Source organism: Ptychodera flava, chromosome 18 (assembly GCF_041260155.1).
Source record: "Ptychodera flava strain L36383 chromosome 18, AS_Pfla_20210202, whole genome shotgun sequence".
In the NCBI taxonomy this organism is placed as follows: domain Eukaryota; kingdom Metazoa; phylum Hemichordata; class Enteropneusta; family Ptychoderidae; genus Ptychodera; species Ptychodera flava.
Genome location: NC_091945.1, coordinates 22,317,514 through 22,324,832, shown reverse-complemented (window position 1 = coordinate 22,324,832; position 7,319 = coordinate 22,317,514). Strand labels below are relative to the sequence as shown.

Genomic DNA, 7,319 nt, shown 5'->3' with positions numbered 1-7,319 from the left:
ACATGTAAGCCTTTCTCCAAGGTTCTTAGTTGACTACGATCTATTACAGACTACTGAGCTGACGTTAGGGGTACTCACTTTGTGTTTGCTCACCCTGTGTGCGCTAGTGTTTGGTACTGAGTTGCGTGGATATGCCCTCATGGCCTCACGTGATATGGGCCTGTTGCATAATCTGCAGATGATCATATGCCTCTGAGTCTGAAAACGGTCATTGTGTAAGCCTGTCGGCATTTTCCTTGCATTTTTTCTCATTTAATTTTGCAAAATATCGGCGAGTACCTAATATTTCAAGAAACCTCTTTCTTCCCAATCGTTTTCTTGAGTTTCAGAGTCATATGAACGAAAATGAGTGAAAGTTTTAGACAGGAAAATCGGACGTCGGCCATGTTCAATGTTTACAGTACAATCAGAAGTTTATGTGGAGGAAATAACTAACAAACACTATTCATGATGCCCGCCCTCTAGAGGCAGACCTTCCTATATGAAGTACAACATTTGATGCTTGTGGAAAGCTTGACCACACAAAGGAGCATTTTAACTTTTAGAAAATGACAAATTGAATAAGAAGCTATTCTGAAAATGTCAAATACTGAGAAAAAATGCGCAAATATTCAAAATAAACAGGTTAACTGACTGGTCAGCTATAAAAAACAATGAAAATGTTTATGATCAAAAGTTTTTGAGATGCGCACATTTTAACAAATACAGAAATTATTAACATTATAAATATAAGATCAAACTATTTTTTCAGGGATGGGACAGGTTGGAAATGAGGGGTGAGAGACAAAGGCACTCCTATTGCTGCATGTGGATGCAGCCACACCATTTCATTTACAGCATACTTATTCACTGTGTTGTGTTCAAGTTCCATATTGTACTGACTGTCATACAAGGATAACATAAGCAAATCAAATCAAATTAGAAAAGGATCAATGCTGTTGTGTGGATTTTGCTGAACACGGCTGATTTTAATATTTCGCCCTACATATTTGGTATCCAGCAAAGGCATATTTTGATGTAAAGTCAAAATTAACACTACATTGCTGACAATATATGTTACCGTTTCTGCATGAACTTTTCTTTTTTAAATTATAGAAAGTACTTCGAACAGATTAACAATTATCGTGATGTCAACCCATGATTTTATATCATAAAGACTGTAATTCTGCCAATTTTTTTTGTTTTTCAGTCATTTTATAAATTTTGCACTGCACAAGATGATTGAACAAATTGCAATGTTTGAATTTGTAAACTCAAAGAATAAAAATCCTTTGGTCACAGATTAAATTATTTTTTGAAAAGAAATTTACTCTTAAACACTTTTAGCATATATTCTTTACACGGTCATGTATTTCAAGGAAAATATGCCTATTAAAAAAAGTAATTTCTTCACTTTCAATTTCTTTTGAATACTATGACAATTATCAGCCATGGGGTTTTACAAACACAAGACCAGATAAGCGTTTTCATCATTTCCACAGGACTCTTTGGAATATCCCTTAAAACAGTTAAAAGTGACTTAAAATGATCACTTGGTATACATTTAATTTACAGATGCCAGGTTGTGTATTTCACATGCACTCAGGTCAGTAGGGAAGTGCGTCATCACTATTTTGGACTGTTAATTCTTATTTCTGAATTATTTAACCTTTTTTCCACACTGAACTATCTTTAGGCAGTTTATACTGTAGCTTAGAATTTTTTTTGATTGATGTATTTAATCATCTTTTGGGTTCTTTGGGTCCATATCTCACCTCATGCCCCTACATCATCAACTATTTACCAATAACTCCATGCCAACAACCAATTACCTGACCTGGCCACACATTAGAGAAGGTACAGCGTCATTGACGGTATTTTTTTTGTTACTAAAATACTTGTTCTGACCTCGATTTGTTACGTTGCCCCAACCAAAATGAATTTTTTGATCGATTAACAGTTTAGTCAGGGTCACTTCAAAAGTGCCCTGATTTATTGTTTATTAAGCCCCAATTGACGAAAAAAGTCAAGGACATTTAAAAAGTTCCCTGACTCAAAAGTCGTCAATTAAAGATATTTTATGCATTTTGTCTCTTTTCTTTATGGTATTTCACAAAAATAATATTTAAGGGATATACAATAATGGATGTATTTTTGTTGTTTTTTCGATGAAAACAATATTTTAATTGTTTACAGTATTGTATCATTTTGCAAAATTTAAGCTGTAACAATTTTGATTTCATTCAAATTTCGTTTTAATTACTCTCATCTAATTATCCCAATTTAGTTCCAATCGTGTTTTTATTATTAAAGCTAAAAATGATGTTCGGACAATGCGTGTAACATATCTAATTTATCAAGGGCTGTTCGTTTATTCGAAGTGAGAAATGTGTAATTATGTTTCACGCATGTATGCCGCGACAATGTATTTCCGTTGAGCTGAATCAGCATGAGTAATTGATGCTAATCTTACAGTTGTTGCGTCACCGTTACGATCAACCAAGCACGACTTTTACTGAAAAATACTACATTTACACAGCAATACGCCGCGCCACAATACTTACGTCTAGTTTGTTCAATGGGAAGTGGAACAGCAGTCACCGAAACAATGGCGTTACCATAGCTGTGAGCGAAATGGTTCAAAGTTTACGAAGATGACGAAAAGGATGACTAGGTAGGCAGTAAATGATCTGTTAATGTTTATGAATTTGTTAGAGTTTCTCTCTAATGCCCCGTGCATGCTACCGCTTTAATGACACCGAGGTATCCGATTAAAATCCTCGGTGGAGCGTGCTGTTGACCGAATCAGTGAGCTCCGTCTTTCAGGAAATGCATGCGCATGATAAGCCGTATTTTTCGGGGACCTTTTTTCTTAATTTAGAAAGTGTGCATTTTGAGTAAGAATTTTGCCCAAATCGCCGGTAGGGGAGAAGGAATATTCAAGAAATACGCATGCGCAAACTGTTCACGTTGCAGATGCAATCTGTGCATCGAGCACAGGTGTACTCATACCCCTCGGGCTGTACTGTGGAATTCGAAGTGAACTTGACTAAGATAATAAGGAAGCAGCAATCATCTCTTCCTGACAGTGAATCTCAACCGCAATGGAAAAGGAACACATGAAGGAAGATGATTGCTCTTCAGGACCAATTTGATCCTTCGCACGGCTCACGTTTCCCATGCATTGCTTCAGGCAACGCAACCGAGCAGACACACGCCATGATTAACGGCATATCAAGTACCTCCCAACATCTGATCGTTCTTTCGCTAGTCTTGGAACACCAATACGAGTATTCATCACCAAACACAGGGGTATATTTTATATAAGCGGATGACATTAGCGTTATATTTAATTGATAGCACTCTTACTTGGATCATAATATCTTTTCACTGTTGTCCTTCTACAACTATACTCATTACAATCTTTTCTCTATATACATGTCTCAAATAGCAACACGGTCTACTTAGATTTGATGACTTTAATAAATCACATTTGTAAATATCACTGTTTGTGAAAACAGAGATTCAAAAAACACTCGGGAAAGGTAAAAACATAAAGAAAATAATGCCATCGACGAAGGATGCTTGGTTCTGTCACAGACAGACTTGTAACGGGTATTGTTTAAGGCGTGAAGCGGTTACGTAACCCATCCATGTTCTCGCCTTTCTTTTCCGAAGAGTGCCGACCATGCATCCTTCGGTAATTTTCGGATTTTCGCCAATTGTTAAGCGAAAGTATGTTCGGCAAAGTTTGTGTTGTTGTTGTCGTGTGGTGCTGAGCTGAATTGACGTGCTGGCGAAAAGGGGAGTGTTTTGAGCTTCAGGAAAGTGGGTTTTACCGTTTTAAAAATTCCTCTCGTATTTTATGAATATATAATGAGTGTGTTTGAACCAAATTTGAAAGTCTTTTATCGAACTGTCTGGTTTTACTCAATGGTTTACGGTCAGTCATACCGTCTTTTACACGTGCGTTAAGGAAGGACATGTTTATGAAACTGTTGGCGTGTTATGTTTTGATTGGCGTGAAGCAGTGTTTGTGGCCTGAGAGCTCACAAAGTAAGTATGGTTGCTACGCGACTGGCAGTACGATGCCATCTCGTCGTACTTTTCGCATAATCTCGTGCAATTATCAACCACAAACAAAGCCCCCAAAAAGTTTAACACCTTTGAAGCTCAATTTAATATGAAAAGCCAATAGTCTACCGAGACGACCATGAAACAAAAGGCATGCCGCGTTACAAGTCTGTGTATATTTGTCTGTGGTTCTGTACTGTCTCTACTTGTGCGTTTGAAGTATGTACGCCACAACAAAGTAATTCATATTAACCGTGTACCCTCTGGCAGACACATTGCTTCTACTCGATGGAATGTCTTTCGGCTGTAAATCTTCATGCACATCTTAAGTATAATTGATTAAAGGGACCTGCACTATCACTTTTCCTGATATTTGCCTGGCAAAGAAGATGGTTGGTGTGCCTGACAAAAATTGTTGAACTGGAAGGTGGCAAGGTCTCTGTTCCCCTTTTCGGTTGTTAGATTGAAAAAGTAATTTTTAGCGTATGCTTGAATGCAAATTTAAGATTCCAAATGTAGTTATGCCCAATATACCGAGAAATAGGGTGGGAGTACACTTGGACAATCAATTTTAATCATTTTCAGAACTTGTATAAACCACAAAATATATCATAGTGCACCAAAACACTGAAATATTACCATGAAACTGCGCGATTGTCATACCATTGGACCCCTTAACTTTCTCGTTGCGTAAACGCCATGGTTCAAGAAATGAAATTTGTCTTCGGGCGTTGCTGTCGTCCATATCAAAGTGGTGTGTCGACCATTAGGAACAGAAGTTATTCACGTCTTCAGAGAGGAGTGTCGACCGACAGTATCACCATTGATTTCTTTGTGGCAGAGAGTCGCAGTACGCAACCTTTCCGTCGGCAAACTTCCATTTTCTAGCTCGTTTCTGTTGACTGTAATTGTACACGCTGGATAACTGGATAGCTTTCATTTGAAAAAAAAAATTAAATAGAAAGCAAGTTCAATCTCCTACATGTTCTCACAGTCATTACCCGAGTTTCGTGATAGTTGGTTGGTGTCTATTTTCAACTTGAATGTAAGCACCTTCAATCAAAGCTTGAACACCATTACAATTTCTTTCATGTTAAAATGCTTGTAAACGGCTTCGCATGCTTTCTCCCAGACTGGAAAGTATGAAGAAGAAAAATCGTGACCAAAAAACGACGTAGGTTGCTCAGCGTCACTCCTGTCCTATTATACACCTATTATTATATATATTATATGTATAATAGGACGGGAGTGACGCTGAGCGACCTACGTCGTTTTTTGGTCACGATTACAGTTTTTTTTTTACAATTATCTACAACATCGACAAACAACAGCAAGGAATGACACGTTGTTTTTTAATATTTTTATTATCGTCATCATCATCACCATCAACAACAACAATAACAACAACAACAACAATAACAACAATAACAACAGCAAGATTACTCAGTTCCCTGTGGTAAGATTGTGACTATCTGTCTTAGTTTAATATCTCTAAACAGCTAATTGGATTGAAATGCATTCACATACATAATGTATTTTCCCAATAGATAGAACGGACAATCTTCTGTGCCTATGGCCTGTATTATAGTCTTGGAAGGTGAAATTGTTTTCCACAGAAGTTGCCTCGGGGAGCAGCATTGCAGACCAATTTCAAGGGATCTGATTTGTAGTCAATGTAGAGTCAATGTATTATCATATCATATGCCTGCCAATTTGTTTTCATTTAGGCCGCTATTACTTTGATAGGCTGCTCTATGCAAGTCGGTGCGAGGTCAAACATTGCACCTTCGACCTTTTACACTATCTGATTAAAATCCGATGTCTTTTTTTACGCTATCGTATTACGGCCTTTTTCCTGCGGTCCTTCCCTCACTACATCGGATTTTAATCAGACTGCCTTTTACAATGGAATACCTGGTTATTTATGTTTTTAGACGATCATGCTGCGTTCTCTTTTAACGTCGGTTGAAGAATGACAACCTTCTTCACGTGAACGAGCAATGCAGGCTGTCACCCCTCGGGAAATAACAGGTCCCAACGCCTTGTGGGTGAGAATTTCAATTCAGTGAGTGGATTATATCTTTTGTTTAATGATGGTATTTCTACTTCCTGGTTTTGCTGTATATGACATATTCATTTGGCCATCCCTAGTTTCTATGGCTCCTCTGCACAAGCAAAGAAGCCCATTGATTTATTGTTGCATTGCTACACAATAATGACTCATACCATGCAACCAGACTGCAGACTGGGATGCGTTTAGATGACCACTCCTTTCCTCCAAAACGTTTTATTTCGAATTTGTGTGTATTCTGTAGAAATTAGTCAAAAGAGTGCACTTAATTGATTATTTGAAAAAAATATAAGAGGAGACGAACAAAATATTATGGCAAGAAGGAGTGAAGAAATAAAACTATCAAACGTGATAACAAGAATCAAAGAGCATTTGGAAAAGGTTAGCATCTTAATTTCAAGAGACACTTTCAAATACAGTAATCTATTCCACAATCACAAAATGTATTACCGTTGTCAAAAATTTGCCCCTGGCAAAATGCGCAGCACCCTCAGACAGCAGGTCTGACTGGTGACCTATCATATATCACCATTCTCATCGGAAATTTTTAATTGCTTTTCGGACAACAAGAAATCGCAAAAGGGCAGGCTCATAAAAAAATGCATGGGTGTAGGAAATTAGAGTCTAAGTCCATTCCTAACTACTGTACGAGTCGTAAAATAGATCATCCGATTTCCAATGTTATCAAGCCAGGTTCCGACCATAGCTTCGTACGTCCGCTGATTCATCCCAGATACGACCGTAAGGAAGTGACTATACTAACTGCCAGAGGCGGGATATGTATTAAATCACGAAGAGGTGAGAATGCCGAATTATAACTTCTCATCTCGAAAATGGTGAATTTTGCCTCTTCTTCTTCCATTAAAATAAGTGATTCTCATAATAGATGATTCGAGATATCATTGCACTTTTGATTTTGTCAGTGTTTTATTATTGTTGTTGTCATTTTGTTTGTTGTTACTAGGACCGGTGATTTACTTGCCTTGTATGATAACGATTGCTGGAATTGATTTGATGTCATATTGTGGTGATTGCGATGGTGGTGGAACACTTTGGTAAGCATATGATGTGTGGCGAATGTTGTACGGATAATAGCTGTGGCAGTACTAGGGAAAAGGATAAAGACATAAAATAAATGCTCTCAAATTGTAGGTGGAAATTGTACAAGTCAACGTTAGTGTTTATTTGTAACAGA

The 7,319-nt window shown here is 37.5% G+C and overlaps 1 protein-coding gene across 1 annotated transcript in view; it reads left to right on the top strand.

The window, feature by feature from the left end:
* The first annotated feature begins 2,509 nt into the window (after positions 1-2,509).
* The window catches only part of LOC139117172 (lysosomal-associated transmembrane protein 5-like), a 41,124-nt gene continuing 36,314 nt past the window's right edge, over positions 2,510-7,319 (top strand). The window contains exon 1 of the mRNA XM_070680061.1: positions 2,510-2,653. The gene's annotated coding sequence lies outside the window, so the exon portion shown is untranslated. The remainder of the gene's footprint in view (positions 2,654-7,319) is intronic.